The 19,389-nt window shown below is 50.6% G+C and overlaps 1 protein-coding gene and 1 non-coding gene across 18 annotated transcripts in view; one reads left to right on the forward strand and one right to left on the reverse strand.

The window, feature by feature from the left end:
- Nucleotides 1-19,389, forward strand: part of Prkag2 (protein kinase AMP-activated non-catalytic subunit gamma 2) — a 264,022-nt gene that overhangs the window by 141,790 nt on the left and 102,843 nt on the right. The window lies entirely within an intron of this gene.
- On the reverse strand, nt 18,552-18,658 carry LOC142839613 (U6 spliceosomal RNA). Its single transcript, XR_012908787.1, has one exon. It is a non-coding gene; the product is annotated as a U6 spliceosomal RNA (small nuclear RNA).

A 19,389-nucleotide genomic window follows, 5' to 3' on the forward strand; every position in this document is an offset into this window, starting at 1 on the left:
TACTAAATGTACTGACAGAGTTGATGAAGATGTAAGGTTTTTTGCTGCTGCCTAGAATAGTAAAAGTCTGACTGGATTTCAAGGCAGCTATGTAGTTTGGCAGCAGCCCAAGAAGAAGGTTCAGGGAAAGCCCACAACCCAAGGTGGACAGGGTCAGGGGGATTGTTCACAAAAAGGCATGTGGGGGAGGGGCTGCCTGGAGCCCAGGTGGTTCTGGAGATAGTTTCAGAGAGGCTACAACAGGAAAATTCCAAACTCACTCAGACTTGGGGGAAAAAGAAGAGAAAGCCTAGCCAGGTGGGGCTGGAGTGCCACGCACAGCTCCAGCCTGTGCCAGTTGCTGTTATCCATAGGCAAATGTCTTTTTATGAATTTGTACCCCAAATATTGGGTGTCAAATGTTTATGAAACATAAAAACCCAGAAACAGATATAGGGGTTCAACCTGAAGATCAGAAAAGCAAAGCAGCCAAGCCACTAGAGGAATCTTCAGAGAGAAAGAGAGCGAGTTCCTGTTTCATGCCGCCTCTCTAGTCCTGGGATTAAAGGTGTGTACCACCACCACCCAGCCTCTATGGCTAACTAGAGTGGCTGCTGGGATTAAAGGTGCCATCATTGCCTGGTCTGTATGGCTGACTCGTGTGGCTGTTCTGTATTCTGATCCTCAGGCAAGCTTTATTTATTAAAATATAAATGAGATATCACTACATCCCTTAGGTGGCAGAGGGCAGAGGCAAGAGCCCACACAAGATATCTCTAACCCCTACAGGCCACCCACTGTCCCTCAGAACCTTTCAACAGTGTGTGTGGGGGGGGGAGATGGATTCTCAAAATTGTCACCTAAATCGACATCTGTTTGGTGCGGTGAAGAGGTGGGAGATTGCAGCTTTCTTTTTTTTTGTTCCATTTACTTATTTTATCATTTTGTTGTACACTCTGGCCTCATACGCGCTAAGCAGGAGCTCTACCTCTGAATGACAGCCTCTGACAACGCGGGTGTCCTGGCGGCTGCACCAAAACCCTGTCTTCATGAGTGGAGGCCTTGCAGTTTGGCGAAAGGAAAACTCGGGTTTTCTAGTTTCTTCTATGTGCCCAGGTTGTGTCTAATAAAAATGAAAGAAATCTATCATCACATACGAGAGCGAACTGGCTCCGGTCCTTTCAAAACTGCTGACTCACGGTGGTTGCAGGTCAGGGAAATCTGCCAACCCTAGAATTTAAGCAGGAGGGTCACCTTGAGGGTAGAGATCAGAGCATCCGATAAGGATGTCCACAAGGCCACAAAGTGACGTGGTTTTGCAGATCTACGTAACCAGGGTCTAAGAAGTCAGGCTCCGAATTCCTTCTCCCTGGCCCCTGTCCTTCTGGAATTTTCCCTTTCATCTTCCTTCTCTGTGTCCTCCATACTAGTTTACCCACAAACTTCCAAAGTGAATAGGAAAGCGTTGCTGGTTGTAGGAGCGGAGAAGACCCTGCACACCCACCTCTGTTGCCCTACCCTGCCTTCCCTGCACACAGCCGCTTTCCCATGGACACAGGGTGCTCTGTGAATGTGAGGTACCGGTGCGGGGCGTGAGTTTGCGCGATGAGGCATTTTTCTCTGAAACCTGGAGGCATATGTGACTGTCACTCTATATAAGGCCTCAGACCTTGTAAGAATCCTACAGCAGGAGGGAAAAGGGATTTTCTACTTTTCACAGTTCCTCCATAAAATATGGCCCTGGTGACTGAGCTCGCGTGGTTTGAGCTCATTAGCATACCCTGTGTCTAGCTCCCTTTCTGATGACAGGAACCTAACTTCCCCAGGATTCCCTCCTGGAAGTAGAACCTGGGAGTGGGGGTCTCCAATCAGGCAGTAAATGTTCTTGACTCCTCAGCCCCTCCTCACTGGTCCTGCATAAATGTCAGTTCATAGACGTTTTTGCCTTGTGACATCTGTCAGGAAAGGGGGGACCCTCTTTCCCTGAAAGCCGGAACATCTATTGCAGAGATGTCCCTGTGTGACCATTAGCAACTACCTAGAGCCTGAGAACAGTCATTGCCAGGAAGGAGACGAGATGGGAATCCAGTTCTGTGATCAAATGCGTGGAATATTCTGGCTTGGTCCTCTTCAGCTGCTGCTGACCAAGCATCTTCCCAGAAGAGGGAGCCCTGCACAGTCTACCCACACACACACACCGAACTGGGGAGTATCAGGCCATGGCGGGGTGCCAGTAGCGCAAGGGAGGGTGGAGCGTGCCAAGCAGTCTAGTCACATTATACCACGTGCAGACTGGCTTTGGAAGAGGCCCCCAGAGTCCCAGGTGGCACCTGATACTCAGCTCTCAGCTGCCACTGCCTCCAACAGTCACACCCTGACACTGTATCCACACAGCTGCTCTGTCACCTGAGAGGTGGACACATCACCGCCAGAAGCAGCACCAGGAAGTCCTGAGGCTTCTGCCAGGTCTGGGTAACCCCAGAAGGGGGGCCTCTGGGACTTAAGTATTCTGTGCCTGGTACTGTCAGTATTCTATGCATGGGACTGTCAGTACTCTGTGCAGGGGATAGTCAGTACTCTGTGCAGGGGACTGTCAGTACTCTATGCAGGGGACTGTCAGTATTCTATGCATGGGACTGTCAGTACTCTGTGCAGGGGATAGTCAGTACTCTGTGCAGGGGATAGTCAGTATTCTATGCATGGGACTGTCATTACTCTGTGCAGGGGACTGTCAGTATTCTGTGCAGGGGACTGTCAGTATTCTGTGCAGGGGAATATCAGTATTCTGTGCAGGGGACTGTCAGTACTCTGTGCAGGGGACTGTCAGTACTCTGTGCAGGGGACTGTCAGTACTCTGTGCAGGGGAATGTCAGTACTCTGTGCAGGGGACTGTCAGTACTCTGTGCAGGGGAATGTCAGTACTCTGTGCAGGGGACTGTCAGTACTCTGTGCAGGGGATAGTCAGTACTCTGTGCAGGGGATAGTCAGTACTCTGTGCAGGGGATAGTCAGTACTCTGTGCAGGGGATAGTCAGTACTCTGTGCAGGGGATAGTCAGTATTCTGTGCATGGGACTGTCAGTACTCTGTGCAGGGGACTGTCAGTACTCTGTGCAGGGGACTGTCAGTACTCTGTGCAGGGGACTGTCAGTACTCTGTGCAGGGGATAGTCAGTACTCTGTGCAGGGGATAGTCAGTACTCTGTGCAGGGGATAGTCAGTACTCTGTGCAGGGGATAGTCAGTACTCTGTGCAGGGGATAGTCAGTACTCTGTGCAGGGGATAGTCAGTACTCTGTGCAGGGGATAGTCAGTACTCTGTGCAGGGGAATGTCAGCACTCTGTGCAGGGGACTGTCAGTACTCTGTGCAGGGGAATGTCAGTACTCTGTGCAGGGGACTGTCAGTACTCTGTGCAGGGGAATGTCAGCACTCTGTGCAGGGGAATGTCAGCACTCTGTGCAGGGGATAGTCAGTACTCTGTGCAGGGGAATGTCAGTACTCTGTGCAGGGGAATGTCAGTACTCTGTGCAGGGGATAGTCAGTACTCTGTGCAGGGGATAGTCAGTACTCTGTGCATGGGACTGTCAGTACTCTGTGCAGGGGATAGTCAGTATTCTGTGCAGGGGATAGTCAGTACTCTGTGCAGGGGACTGTCAGTACTCTGTGCAGGGGACTGTCAGTACTCTGTGCAGGGGATAGTCAGTACTCTGTGCAGGGGACTGTCAGTACTCTGTGCAGGGGACTGTCAGTACTCTGTGCAGGGGATAGTCAGTACTCTGTGCAGGGGACTGTCAGTACTCTGTGCAGGGGATAGTCAGTACTCTGTGCAGGGGACAGTCAGTATTCTGTGCAGGGGATAGTCAGTACTCTGTGCAGGGGATAGTCAGTACTCTGTGCAGGGGACTGTCAGTACTCTGTGCAGGGGATAGTCAGTACTCTGTGCAGGGGACAGTCAGTATTCTGTGCAGGGGATAGTCAGTACTCTGTGCAGGGGACTGTCAGTACTCTGTGCAGGGGATAGTCAGTACTCTGTGCAGGGGATAGTCAGTACTCTGTGCAGGGGATAGTCAGTACTCTGTGCAGGGGATAGTCAGTACTCTGTGCAGGGGACTGTCAGTACTCTGTGCAGGGGATAGTCAGTACTCTGTGCAGGGGATAGTCAGTACTCTGTGCAGGGGACTGTCAGTACTCTGTGCAGGGGATAGTCAGTACTCTGTGCAGGGGATAGTCAGTACTCTGTGCAGGGGATAGTCAGTACTCTGTGCAGGGGACTGTCAGTACTCTGTACAGGGGATAGTCAGTACTCTGTGCAGGGGATAGTCAGTACTCTGTGCAGGGGAATGTCAGCACTCTGTGCAGGGGACTGTCAGTACTCTGTGCAGGGGATAGTCAGTACTCTGTGCAGGGGAATGTCAGCACTCTGTGCAGGGGATAGTCAGTACTCTGTGCAGGGGATAGTCAGTATTCTGTGCAGGGGATAGTCAGTACTCTGTGCAGGGGATAGTCAGTACTCTGTGCAGGGGAATGTCAGCACTCTGTGCAGGGGACTGTCAGTACTCTGTGCAGGGGAATGCCAGTGCTCAGCATCTAGCACAGCCAGACCCTGTCCTTAGCAGTGCCAGTGCTAAGCCTATGAGAGTTCCTGACCTCTTGGGGCTTACTTGCTAGCGGCAGGAGCAAGTTAGATATTGTTAAATGTCCTCTAATGTATTGGTTAAACAGAGAAAACGAGCTGAATGAGTCCACGGAGCCCTCTCAGTGTGGGTCTAGAGGCTGGCCTTTGTGAACTGGAGCACGGGTGAGAGGCGTTCGTTCCAGAGAGGGTGGGGTGTTTGGGGAATGACAGGCTGGCAGTGCCAAGACCCTGAAGGTGGAAGCACAGTTGTCACAGTCAACCACAGGAGACCGCAGGGCCCTGCCTGGACAGAAGTGATGGGAAGTGAGAGGCGCTGAGGCTGTGAGGTTCGGCTCCGAAGGCCAGCAGGTCCGGGTGTCACAGAGTCACTGAAGAGCTTGGAGCCAAGGAGATTAGGGTCTGCTTAGGCAGAACTTACAAGATACCTGCACTGCTAGGTACTTGTCCTCTGTACTTGCCTGGCATGCGTATGGTGGTGGTGGGGGGAGTGTTCATGTGTATACAGTTGCATATCCACGTGTGTGTGTATGGAGGCCAGAGGTGACATTTGTGTGCTCGAGTTCTGTGTAATTCACCAGGCATGATGTCTGTCTCATTAGACTCCAATCATGGCCAGTATCGTCTGGGGCATGGACTTTGAAAGGGGAAAACGTGCTTAGCGTGGGTGATGTCTTCTCACTAGCTGGGCCCCAGCAGGGCCAACTCTGTGCAGGAAGCTGCTTCTAAATAAAGGTGATAGCAGGTTCCGTGAAGACCCGCTGGCCAAGCCCTGCCTTGCCCAGCTGACTGCGTAACCAATGCTTTCCTTTGCTGTGGGACCACATCAGCACTCCTCAGGAGATGCTGGGCATACAATTTCTTCTGCTGCTTTCTGTGACAAGAGCATCTCAGCTTTCAGAGGCCAATAAGTGTCTCACCGGACAGGTCTTGCCAAGGGCGGGAAATCTCTGAATTTATTAATTAGGGCTCTCTGAGGCCAGGAAGAATTAAAAGTTGTTCATTATCTGTCTTTACCAGCAATTGGCTCTCTGGAGAACTAACGGGGAAAGCAGTTTGAGGTTTAGAGCCAGACAGCCCTCAGTGTGTGTCCTGCTCAACCAAGTGGCCCCAAATGGCCTCAGACAAGTCTCTGGCCTCCTTCCTGCCCTCTCCCACCTGTCTTCTGGGGCCTCAGAGGGGCTTCCAGTGAGCACCCAGCCGGTCACTGTCAGCCTTCCTGGTCTTGACCACAAAACCAGCTTCTGACTATGCTTGCACCAGCCACCATGGCCACCATGCCCACCTTAGGGTCTTGGCATTCCCATAGCAGAGCTGCTCTGAGCACTGACCAGCCATAGTTCCACCCCCACCCCCAGCTTGCCTTGTTTAACTTGATTCTTGATCCAGTCTTTCTATGTCCTGTCTGATGCCGCAGGGAGACGCTCCAGGTCATGGTGGCTCCTTCCATGACACTAAATTTAGGTGGTGGTATCAGATGGCCTTGCTTCGACACAGAGAACTGGATTGCTTATGGAATGCCCACAAAGATAAGAGTAAGGGCATAGGCCACAGGTGGCCAGAGTCACCCACCAGGCCCTCCTGAGGTGGAGTGCTGGATTTAGTCACATGACGCCAGCATAGACCCTGTCTGTGTGACTGACCTCAGGCTGTGATAATAATTCAGATCCCTCTGAGAGACTCCACACTGCCAATAATGTTCCTATCCGGGCAGCCTCAGGCTGTAGGTGCCTCAGGGTCCTTTGAGGCTGGTGTGGAACTGGACCCAAAGAAAGAGAATTCCTTTCCTGTGCTTAGACATCTTAAGAACATATATTACAGAACCCAGTTCTGTTTACTCCTTGTCAAGACAGCTAACTTCCAAGTGGTTCCTCAGGGCCAAGGGTGAGAAGGGGAAGCAGTTACCAAGGACATTCAGCGTGGAGCTCTGACTAGGGCCACCATCACTGCACCTGTGCCCATCCCAAAGGCAGCCCCGGTGGGCCAAGTCTCTCCTCTAAGAAGAGAAGAAAGAAGATCTCAGTTTGGCATCTATAAAAAAGCCGAATAATTTGTTTATCAAGCATGCATCCTCTGGAAGCAGAGCAGGTCCAGGTGTTCGCCTTTCCATGCCCACAGCAGGATGCTGGGTCTCTTGGGACTCTACCTCCGGGTTGAGTTGCTGCTGCCCCTGGTGGAGAGAGAGCTTGGACCCTTTCACCGTCTGTTCTTCTGGGGAACCTGACTGGTTAACGCTAGAGTGAGACTGAAGCAGAGACCTGGTACTAAGCAGGTTCTCTGCAGCCTCGCTTGAAATCTGCTTCCTTCACACCTTCCCATTTGAGAGCGAAGGTCAGGGAGGAGGCTGGAAGATGCTGAGCCAGACTCCAGGGTCAAAGGAAGCTTAGAAAGCAGCTGTGTGGCCTAGGGCAAGTCCCTGGCTTTCCCCGAGGGTAGGGTGATATCTGCTGAAATGAGTCCTGTGACTGTGTGTTAGTGCCTGGCCTTCTGCTCAGAGGAAGGAGGCATCTTCCCTTCCCCCCCTCCTGTGTGTGCACCTTTACAGGTTTGCCACCCACTCCCTTCATCACCTCCCCTTCTAGCAGGCTCTCGGCTTGAAATTCCACCCTCAACACCAACCTTGGGGGCTGGACAGGTGAAGGCTTTCCCATGGTACTCAGGAACAACATCCATCGATGTGGTACTAGAAAAGGGGCACTCAGAAGCCAGCTCTGCTCCTGAGACTTTATAATGCAGCTACCCCAGAGAAGCCCAGCCCACATCCATGATTAGGACCCCAGAACCTGAGCACATTCATTCAAACCCAAGATGTTTCTCTAGGAGGCTTGCTGTGGGCAGAACCCAGACAGGCAGAATAGTTTCTTTCTGAATCCTTGTACAAATATCTCTGCTCAATTATCACATCTCTTTCACTCTGAGAAAGTCCCGTTCTCCCTCACCTACCCTTGACAAACACAGTGCAGAGTACCCTTGTGCACAGGAGCAGAGCCACACCCATATCCCTTAGCCAGAAAGAAAGGAAGGAAGGAAGGAAGGAAGGAAGGAAGGAAGGAAGGAAGGAAGGAAGGAAGGAAGGAAAGGAAAAGAAAAAAATCAGGCAGGAGCTGGCCCAAAAGGCCTCCTAATACTCAAGCAGCCAGAAAGAATGAGCATGGGATCATCACAACCTCCCACAGTCCCTCCCAGACAGACACCCCCACCCCAGTGGTAGAACAGGTGTCCCCAGGCCACCTTGCATGTAGGCCCTCACATTGCATCTTCCTGCACAAATGTGCTGAGCTCAGCTTCAGGCCTGGACTGAGGGAGAAGGCAGGTAGGTAGCCCTTCCACTCTGTCTGTCGCTGGACAGGTGTTTGTGTGTACATGTGGATGTGTGTTTACACCACAGGGACAATCCTATCTTAGCTGTTAGTGCTCTCCAGACAATTTTCCCAGCAGGATCGACCTCTAGTTCTCATAGATATTGTGTGTGTGTGTGTGTGTGTGTTCACTCACATACATGCATATGCACGACAGAAACAAGCTTACAACCCTGTGTTTCTTTGGTGTTCCTCAAAGGGAAACAGGCTTATCTCTTACTGGCAAGCAAAAAACACCAGGTATTCCTGCCCAGCCAACTCTGATAGCAGACAGATTTCCTAAGCAGAGCTTAATCACTTAAATTCTCCGGATGATTTCCAGGCAGCAGCACCTCCATTCTGTCTAGGGAAAAGCTTAGCCTGATTTCATTGACTTTTTTTATCAGAATGTTGCCAAGTTCTCCTCGGTCTGCCGGTCACCTCGGGTGTGTGCAGTTTGGCTGACGATTCTGGGGTGTCAGTTACAGGAGATAGTATCTGGCACACAGGGAAACCTCACTCGGACCGGGGCTCTTCGTTCTGTGGCTGAGGCTGCAAGAGCAGAGCTATGGAGTGACAGTCTGAGGGGACAGTTTCTCCCCGGACCTTCATGTGAGCATCTGTACTGGACTCTTGCTTCTATTCGCTTTGCTTTGAAGCTGACTCTCTTGGATTTAAAATCTACTTACCAGCCTCCCTCACCCTGCACTTTCCTGAGCATCCTGGTGCACAGAGTTTCCTAACCACCTACCTCACAGGTGGAAGAGGTGGTGCATGATGTTAGCGGTGTGGGCCTCACACATCATAGATCTCCCACAATGCTCAGCTAGCCTTCTCCCCCCTCTTTCTCTCACTGTAATATCTTTTGTGTTGACTAAATACATCACAAAACAAGCAGAAATTCTGGCACAGGCATACAGAGAATGTTCCAGCATCATCTCTAGTAGCCCAAAGAATAAGCTACGCCGACACCCATCAGCAATAGAAACAATAAATGTGTGGTGGTAAATTCACATGATAAACGTTCTGAGGAGCTTGCAGCTTCTGAGCAAGAAAGCACTGATGGGGCCGGAAAGATGGCTCAGCAGTTGGGAGCACTGGCTGCTCTTCCAGAGGTCCTGAGTTCAATTCCTAGCAACCACATGGTGGCTCACAACCATCTGTAATGAGATCTGGTGCCCTCTTCTGGCCTGAAGGCAGACATACAGGCTGAACACTGTATACATAATAAATAAATAAATAATTCTTTTTTTAAAAAGAGAGAGCTCTGGTGTTAAAGAATACACGATTCCTTGCCTAGAAAGGACAATGGAAGCAAAGCACAGGTTACATTAGTGTCCTGGCTGTTTGTCTTAGCACACATCTGTTCTGTACATATCTGTTCACTTGTTCCGTCGTGACTTGTAGACTTTGCTATGTTATTATACTCTGATGAAACAGGTACTTTTCTTTTGCCTCTTTCATGTGTATGTGTGTGTTGACAGAGGCTTCTGTCCCACCAGGCCCCACAGTTGTTCAGTACCAAAGAAACACACAGAAAGCTACATTAATTATAAACTGATTGGACTAGTAGCTCAGGCATCTTATTAACCCTTATAACTTATATTGACCCATAATTATTGTCTGTGTTAGCCACATGGCTTGGTACCTTTTTTGGTGAGGCAGTCACATCTTGCTTGCTCTGAGTCTGGCTTCCTCTGTATCTGGGTAATGACTGCAGACTGAAACTTCCCTCTTCCCAGAATTCTCGTTGCCCTGCCTCTACTTCCTGCCTGGTTGCCCCGCCTATACTTCCTGCCTGGCTACTGGCTAATCGGCATTTATTTAAAATACAAGTGACAGAGTACAAACCATTGTCCCACAGGATGTGTGTTGCTGGGTATATATGTATATGCATGCTTTGTGTGTGAAGGCACATATGAGAACGCATGTGCACATATATGCAAATGCATGGAAGACCTGAGGTTGGCTTCTGGAGTCCTCCACTGTTGGCTTTTCCACCTCATTCAAAAACTTAGAGCTCACGAATATAGCTAGTTTTGCTGGCCAGCTTGCTCTGGGAATCCCCTATCCTGGCCTTCCAAGGCTGGATTTACAGGTAGGTTCGTACACCTGTTGGCATTTATGTGGGCTCTGATCCTCACACTCTGGGCCTCACGGCAAGTGCTTTACTACCAAACCAGTTCCCCAACCCCAGGAAAGTTTAAGTCCAGTGGGAAAGAAAGGAAGTCCTTGGAGTTCATTTAATTATTAAACAACCAAGAAGGACGAGCAGTTGTCGATCCTTCAGCCACAGCAAGGAGAAGAAAAACTGTCATGCTCTGGACAGAGGGCCCCAGAGGGGCGCAGGGGCAGCCACTCATTCATTTGCCCATTGGTAGAATAGGTTACCAACACGTTGAGAAGCGGCCAGAGGAGTCCTGAGAGCAGATTTTATCACTCAGAGCAGCTTCGGCCTCTCCACTGCACTGTGCACGTGGCAGGGGTCCGCTTCTCTTTCCTCCATGGCTTGACACTCATGGGTGAGTGAACCACAGAATGCAGACAGTGCAGGAAACAGATGAGACCATCCAGCCACGGGCAGACCGAGGCGGGAAGGGAGGCAGCAGCTAGAGTGCATGGTAGGGAACGTGGCTAAAAAGCAGGGATGGCCCCTAGAGAGGTGCAGAGACAGTCTGTGTGAGGGTTCCCCCGGCCTGACAGGACTGCCATTGGAAGGGTGGATGCTCACTTGACTTTATTCTGTAGACGTTTTCAAGCATACAGCCCTTTGTTTCTTTGGTGTCTCTCAGAAGGAAGCAGGCGTATCTCTTCCTGGCATGAAAGAACTCCCGGCACTCACACTCAGAGTGTGTGATCCTGTGGACTTTACCTCCCCCTCCTTGGTTCACCCCACTCTCTGAAGCATAACTTTGCTACCTTTGGGGGCTGTGTGCCCCAGGACTTTACCCTGGTGTTGTCATGATAAGGCCCTATTATCTAATCATTTGACATGAGGCTTTCTCCAGATTGCTTAAACTTGGGGTTCTCAGGCCCATGGACAAATGCTTCATCCCTAGGAATTAATTATTGAATGAGTATTAAGCTTCAAAGTCACATTTGCCTTAGCTGAGTGTGGCTGTGGCGGGGCCCTCACGGGCTTTCTGGCAGATGGGGAGAGAAGATGAGCATCCATGAAAGATAAGAGGAACAGACGGGAGCCACCTGGCATGTCTGCAGGAGGGCACTTGTTTTATGGATTAGGTTCTTGGCCTCAGTGTGGACCTGCCCCCCAGCTCACCTCCTGTCCATACTGATGAAAACGTTTTGCTGAGTGGCCTAGTCTGCTTTTCATGTCAAGGAGAAAAGTCAGTAAATGCCTTTTGGTTCCCATTTCTTGTTGACATGGAAGGGTCCTTTTGTCTTTTAAAGAACTAAAACCAAGGATATGAAGAATGTAAAATGGGGGCTGGGAAAATGGCTCAGTTTTTAAAGCATGAGAACCTGATTTTGAACCCCAGCACCCACTTTAAGAAACCAGGCAGAATGGCATGTGCCAGGGCAAGAAGATGGGGCCTGTAGGTTCCTAAGGCTTTTCTGTCTGGCCAGTCTTGATGGATCAGTTCAGAGAGAGACCTTGTCTTAAAAACTAAAGCGGAGAACGGTGGAGGAAGATACCCAAGACCTCTGGCCTCCACGCATGCGTACATGTGCCCCTACCCATGAACAAATACACAGAACAAAGAGTATGGGAGTGCGGTTGAGCTAACACTGTGGCCTTTTCTGAGAACCTACTCGTTACTTGTGGCTTCTTACAGAGTCATGTTGGGGCACTGTCTGCTGGAGCTATGCAAATGCGCGTTCCACACGGTGCTGTGCAGTATGGGAGTGTCAGGAGCACAGACGGTACAGCTGTGTCAGATCCCAGAGCTGTTGAAACAAAGCAGCACAGGAGAGGGAGAATCTGGGGAATGTCAGCATTTATGTTCGGAGTCACCCTTCAGGCCCAGGGACTCCGGCCAGGGCCATGGGCTTGTTACGATGTGCTGCCCTGAGCCACAGCCCATGTGGAAGGGCTGGCCATGGCCTTTCTCTGTTCCTGTGTAACCCCAGTGGCACATGAAGGTTATCATCATGATGTACGTCCTGGCCTCAGGACATGTTCTGTGACTTCTTGGGTCCTCAAGCAATCCCACGGGCTCCCCATGGATCCCAGACTCTCCCTGGGTAAGGTTAAGGAGTGTGAGAGCGGAAGGTACCTGTGACCCGGATATTGCACAAGAGGTGGCTCTCACAGCCCAGGACGCATCTAGTCTTTACCAGGAACTCAGATGACCTCTTGGAGCAGGTGGCCCTCAGTGTGAATCTCAGGCCTATCTTGACATCACCTGAATATTTATTAGACAGGTGTGGTGGCACACACCTTAAATCCCAGCACCTGGGAGGCAGAGGTAGGTGGATTTCTGTGAGTTCAAGGCCAGTCTGGTCTATAGCGCAACTTGCAAGACAGTCAGGAAAACACACAGAAACCGTGCCTTGAAAAACTAAAGCAAACAAAAATGCCCAATTCTAGGATGTCCACCCAGCTGCTGAGTCTGGACCTATGGGCAGGTACTAAAATGCTGGCCCAGACTAAAGCTTGTGTCCCTGCTGCCTGAGTCACCAGGGACACCTGTGTAAAGACACCCTGGGACTCTGCAGGCCCATGCCAGCCTGGGCATGGCCTTTCTGTTTCACTTACTTGCCAGTCCTAAACTTACAGTCCTGAAGACTGGAGAGGGAGCTGCTGAGAGTCACCCCACACTCTCTGTGCAGGGGGAGAAGGCGCCAGTTGCAGTGACTTAGTCAAAGATTTGTTTGCTACTGAGGCTGAGGGATGGAAACCTCGTTTCTCAGAACTGCACTGCGAGCGTCCTGTAGGACGATTTCATTCATCTTGTCTGAGGAAAGTCATGGCTGACCTAGATGTCTCCTGTGGAGGATTCTGGCTTCTGTGGTTTGGGACAGGGACTGTGCCTCAAGCCACTGCCCTCCACCACCTCTGCCTTTTCTACCCCTGTTCCCCCCCAGTTTAGCTCAGTCCTAATCCTTCTTAAAGACCAGACTCCCCCAGCACCAGCCCCTCTCTCTGGCTCATGATGGACGAGATACCGGCCTTCTTCTCTCACCTCGTGTTCACTTTTGTCTGAATACCTTTCTCTGTCTACAGACTGTGATGTGGCAGGCTCATCCACTTCCTGGTACCATGTCCTAATATCCTAACATGGTGCATCCTTGGCCGCCTCCTTGGCTCCATTCCGTTATCCTAAGCATAGGAACTATGGGGCATTGTGCTCCAGATACCTAACTGTACTTTGGGTGCCCGCTGCTCCTGCCAATCCCATTGGTTCATTAACGACTGCCAAAGCTGAACACACCCAGCAGGGAGGATACCACTCTAGATTACAGGCCAGAGAAAGGGGTCCTGAGTCAAAGACTGGAGGTGTTCGAGGTGGGCCTGGGCCTGCAGAGAAGGCCTGATCTTGCTTCCCCAAAGCCCGTCCTCTCCCCTGCTCCAGGCACCCAGAACATACACTTCAGCAGACCCACGTCATGGTGCTGCTGTTCCTGGGCCTGGCTGGGGAGCCTGCACCCTTCTCAACAGTGCAGAGGACCATGGGAGCTGTGCCTGCAGGCACTGTACCGTGATCATGAGCTCAGCCCAGGAGTGACAATCCCCTAATGCGCAGTCAGCGACAGCTGCTTCCAATCCGTCACAGTCCGCACGTTCAAGGGAATAAGGAAAAGAAACTAGTTGAACCAGGACAGAGGCTGCAAGGTCTAGGCAGCTGTGACAGGGTGGAAGAGAAGGCGTTTGTAGGACCCCAGGGCCATTGTGGACATGCTGGACAACTCAAATAGGAAACCCAGGCCCTGTGGGTATTGAGCCATGAAGAGCTGGTGACATATAGACATAGTGGGACCTGCCTCCTGCCTTGCCTGTGCCAGTCGCTCAGAGGATGTCAGTCATCCTCCGTAAGCAGTCCTCAGGGTTTCCACCCGTCTCCAGGGAGTGAAAACCCCCAAGAGGGCCTAGTTCTAAGATATGCAGAGATGGCCGCTTCCTCATCCAAGGACCAAGCCAGCAACAGTAGCTTCTGCCTAGAACCACTTTGGGCGGTGAAGCTACTTTACTTGCCTTCTGGTGGAGGTGCCCCAGCGCAGAGGTCAGGTGTTCTAGTCTGTGTCGCTGACAGTCAGACAAAAGTCCTGACTGTACGTAAGCAGCCTTAGCCAGTGAGAGAGAGTGAACTGGTTGCTGAAGTCCTTGAGGACAAAGGACTCTGCCTACCGCCAGCGCGCTCAAGCTCCTGGTGGCGTCCAGCAAGGAAGCTCAAAATACCCCATCAAATGCGCCCTGCTGAGGAAAGAGCTAGGAGGTGGCAGACATGGTGCCGTCCTATCAGAGGGTGCCGGTTTCAGCCGTGACATGGAGGAACAGGTGACTCGTGCTTTAATTTACACAACACGGAATCACCAGACTGTGCCGAGTTGTGGGCTCCGTGCCCAGAGACACACCCCCCTCTGCCTGTTATGTCACCATCGCAGCCCCACCTGGTGTCATGTAAATGTCACATTACCCTTGGCAGGGCTTCTCAAACAGCACCTCGGAAACTTGGCTGTGGAAGGACAAGAAAATCTGACATTGCCCTGGGCCTGCTAACTATACCAAGTTCTCTGACCATGGCTGGGCACCTACACACACTCAGACCCCTGGAGGACAGGACCAGCAATCGCACCGGCAATGACAACTTCTGGCCAAGACGGACGGGGTCACCCCAGCAAAGCGTCCAGGAGCTTTGTGCCGGGCCTTTGGCATGAGGCCATGGAAATAAGGGGTTGGGGCCCTGTGCGACTGGGCGGGCAGGGTCAGAGGGGAGTTTGAAGAAGCTCTCTGAGTAGCTGTGTGTTAATCAACCTGAAGCAGAGTGGGGATTTCGACACATGGCGAGAGAGCAAGAGAAAACCTGATACACTAAGCAAAGTAAGCCAGTCATGAGAAAACCAAAGGCGTGTAGGACTTGCGCTTGGGAAGGTGAAGGACTTAGGGGATGGACGGCCACACAGTGTGAGTGACATACCACTGCCCTGCACACTCTGAGATGATAAGTTGTACACCGTATGAATGCGTTAGATATATTTTGCTTTTAAATTACATGTGTATATGCATGTGTGTGTGTAGTTTAAAATGGCAAATTATACATTGGGTGAATGTTTTCGGTGTATTTCATGTTTAATTTTGTGCATATGTGTATGTACATGAGTCTGATCTATGGGACACCTTTGTTTAACAAGGTTACAAGAAGCATGACTCATGAAAGAACAAACGGCTAAACTGTTTATCAGAATTTAAAACATAAACCCAACAAAACGAGAGGCCACAAGTGTCGGGTCCCTGGAGCTGGAGTTACAGGCAAGGGTGAGCCACCTGCGGTGGGCTCTGGGGACAGAACTTGGGTTTTCCGCAAGAGCAGTGTCTGCTCAACTGCTGAGCTGCCTTTTGCTCAATTCGAAATTTAAAACTTATTTTTTGTTTTTACAACAAATTAGCCTATTTTCTGTGTCAGATGGTTTGGGTTGCTATGACAGAGTCCCACTGGCTAGCTGGCTTCTCCTGACAGCTAGGCCTCCCAGCAGCAGGCTCCTCCCACACCCCACTACCCCTGCTATAGCACCCACGCGCCAAGCCACCCCAGTCAGGAGGATGTTGTGGGCTGTTGCATGAACCAGCCATCTCTTACTGACTTGTCCTCAGCCATGGGAGCCACTCTGACAGGCACACTGGGTAATGGGGAACCCTGAGTTACAGACTGTCTACTCAGAGACCTCACAAAACAGACTGGGAGCCCAGGCTCTGAGGAGCCTGCAGCTGGCCTATTCTTCTCAACCACTGCAGCCTCTAGGTAGGAGTTCATGGTTGTGCGGCGGGCTCTCTTACCCATGGAGCCGTCTCTCCGGCCCTGAGAGTTCTTTCTGTATGGTGGACACAAGCCTTTAACACACATGTAATTGCAAGTGCCTTCTCCATGCCGTTTGCCTTTTTCAGTTTCCTTTGGGTTTGTGTCTTAAATTCTGACAAAATAAAGTATATCCACTTGTTCTCTCGTGAGCTACGCCTCTTGGTAGCCCTGTGAAACAAGGGTGTCCCCTATAAGATCTGCAGTGTTTCATGAGTGGGAGCAGTGTGCAAAGAGTGTGCCAGGCGGGAGGTATGGTGGCAAGCAAGACTCGCGCCATTCGTGCTCAGTGGAGGAAACAAGATACATAAATAGAAGATCTCCCCGCTCAGAAATAGTAGCGCCACAGCACACTGATTTTCTGATGTTGGAATGTGCAATGTCACTAGAAGGAAGAGCAAGCAACACCATCGAAAGCAGAGGAAACTTTTGGAAAGTTGCCCAGAGCAATGGTAGAGGCAGGAATGGAGGAGTGGATCAAAATCATTAGAGAGTCTGATTTCTCTAAGCACAGTACTCTGGTTCTAGAAATTCAAAGAGAAAAGTGATATGGGAACCCCAAGTACAAAGAGACCCACCCCAGTCCCACAGCTTTTGCGTGACTGCTTCCCTTTTGAGAGCAGTGCTCAGTGACCTTATCAGGGCCAGGCTCCATCGGGAGGCAAGGTTAGGCAAGGTATGAGCCAGGTATAAAAATATGTGCAGAAAGGAGAACTGGGTCATCAATGCAATGGGTGAGGTGGGTATGGAAGAGGGCAGGGGGCTTTGCCACTGTGGAGGCCTGCACATCAAGGGCCAAGCACTCCCTCCCTGTGAGACATGACCTAACAGTGGTGCTTACTGCACATCCAGAGCCGGAAGCATCAGGAACCCAGGCATCCCTGGAAAGGAGGGTCCCTGTCTGGGTTTCTGCCAGTTCAGATGTTACCTCTCTCCTTTGAAAACCCTAGGAAAAGATCCAGTGGGCTGCTGTCATCTTTTATGACTTCAAACTCCCACATTGCTACTGCATTGAGAGGCAGCAAAAAGTGCTAAGGTTGAGATCTGGGCCACCTTGAAAAGGCAGTACCTATGTCCCCACCAGAAGATCCTCCATTCCCTCCCATAGGCATGGTCCTTCCTTCCCTGCCTCTCCAGGGAGACTGGCACCCATGCATCACTAAGGCCAGGGGTCAGTACTCACAATCCCTTTCTTTCTGGGAAGAAGGAGAACAGCTGAGTGCTCAGAATGGCTCTGAGCAGACGTTGCCTGGACACCTTCCCAGCCTCCCTAGCCATCACGCTGGCACCTCAGAGCCCAAGGGCTTGGCAGGCTGTGTCAGATGATGTGTCAAGTCAACAGAGCCCCAGGAGAGCCCTGCTCAGAGTCCCGTGGCAGCTGGCTGTGGTCAGCCTCCTGGAAGGGAATACCCAGCCTGGCCACCAGCCATTGCCCAGGGAGAGAACACCGCAGGGGAGCTAGGCAAGTGGACATTAAGCACAAACTCCATGGTGCCAGCCCTAGCTTTCTCCTGCCTTTTGAGCATGGCCCTTAAACCAAGAAAGGCTTTAAGTACTGTGGTCTAGATCCCATGTCCCCACGTACAAGTGTGTTCTAGTTTTCCCAGATTCCTGCACATTTGGAAACTAGGGCATGCCTCAGTAGGGACGGTAGCTCAAAGCCCACCTGGGACCCTCTACCACCATCTCACCTGCTCTGAGCCCAGACCCTGGATGATGAGGAGACCCAAAGCTACCTTTCCAGAAGAGGTTCAAAATAGAGCCCTCAGGAGATAGTTCAGGGAACTGGAGAGATGGCTCAACAGAGGACCCAAATTTGGTTCCCAGCACCCACGTGACAGCTCACAACTGTCCATAACTCCAGTTCCAGGGGACTTTGCTATTATCCTCTGGCCTCCACTGGCTCTGCACTCATGTGGTACACAAACACATATGCATGTAACACACTAGCATAAAATTTAAAAACAACTCCATAGGCAGGGATAATTTGGGAAGCCACACAGCTAGAGGCTTCTGTGGTCTGCAGTGGGGAGGAGCCACCATCACTGGTTCTGAATAGAGACACACAACTGAATGACAGAAAGTGCAGAAGCAGCACAAGGTGTGTTGACAGATGTTTCTGTCCTGCCAGGTCCCATAGCTGTTCAGACCCAAAGAAATACACAGAGGTCTACGTTCATTACAAACTGGTTGGCCTATTAGCTCAGGCTTCCTATTAACTCTTATAACTTGTATTAGCCCATAATTCTTGTCTGTGTTAGCCACATGGCTTGGTACCTTTTATCAGCAAAGCAGTCACATCTTACTTCCTCTATGTCTGGATGATGACTGCAGACAGAGCTTTCCACTTCCCAGAATTCTCCTGTTCTGGTTACCCCACCTCTACTTCCTGCCTAGCTACTAGCCAATTAGTGTTTTATTAAACCAATACTTTATAAACTTTATAGGGTACAAGATCATTGTCCCACAGCACTTCCCCTTTTTTTTCCAAAGCAAAATCTCTGAATCTAATCTCCTTTGTTTAGCTTTTTTCTTGACTATTAGTCATAATAACTTGTAACCAAAACCCTAAACAAAGACAAACATCCATAAACCATTTTGGGGGAATGTGGGCATAGTTTTCTAGGAAAAATATGTAATGCTTCATGAATTTGCTTGTTGTCCTTGCGCAGAGGCCATGCTAATCTTCTCTGCATAATTCCAGTTTTAGTGTATGTGCTGCTTCCCACAGCAAAAGTGTAATTTGTGGCTTTAAAGGCATGCTCTAGGAGCTTCTGGTGGCAGTTCCCAGACAGCTATCACTCTGGCTTTCTGTCAACTCCTGCCCTACTCTCCTGTAAAGGGGCTGTTAGTGTTCAAATAGCTCCTATGGTTTGAACAGTAGGTCTGTAGCTGGGGGCATTGTTTGGGAAGATTTGGGAATCTTTAGGATACAGAGCCTGGCTGGTTGACATGATCAACTTGAGGGTGGCCTTCAGGTCTGTACCCCAGCCCAAGTGTTCTGCTTCATAATTGATCAAAAATATGAACAAGTCATACCATTAGCTCCACTACCATGGACAGTGCCCCAGGCATGGTACCTTCCTGCCATGATAGGCTAATATCCCCTGAAACTGAGCCAGAAATAGCCTCTCCTTTCTGACTCTGCTCCCATCAGGGATGTTGTCACAGCTATGCAAAGATTAACAAACAAGATCTACTGAGGTTTCAGGTTTTGTTACTCAGGCTTGCAGAGTGGGCACAGCTCCCGCTAGCAACTGGCACAGTGGGAGTCACATATCTGGTAGGAAAGGACCCATGGGCATGTTTGGTGACTCCTTGGCACATGAATTCTAGAAACCAAACTTTAGGGTTGGAAATACCCTGATGTTATTTCAGAAGCAGAATGAGCAAGGAATGTGTGTGCTGGGGTTCATGTGCGACTCCTTACAGTTCCAAGGGTCCAAGGACTCAGTAGATTAAGAA

The sequence above is a fragment of the Microtus pennsylvanicus genome, chromosome 21, assembly GCF_037038515.1.
Source record: "Microtus pennsylvanicus isolate mMicPen1 chromosome 21, mMicPen1.hap1, whole genome shotgun sequence".
Taxonomy (NCBI): domain Eukaryota; kingdom Metazoa; phylum Chordata; class Mammalia; order Rodentia; family Cricetidae; genus Microtus; species Microtus pennsylvanicus.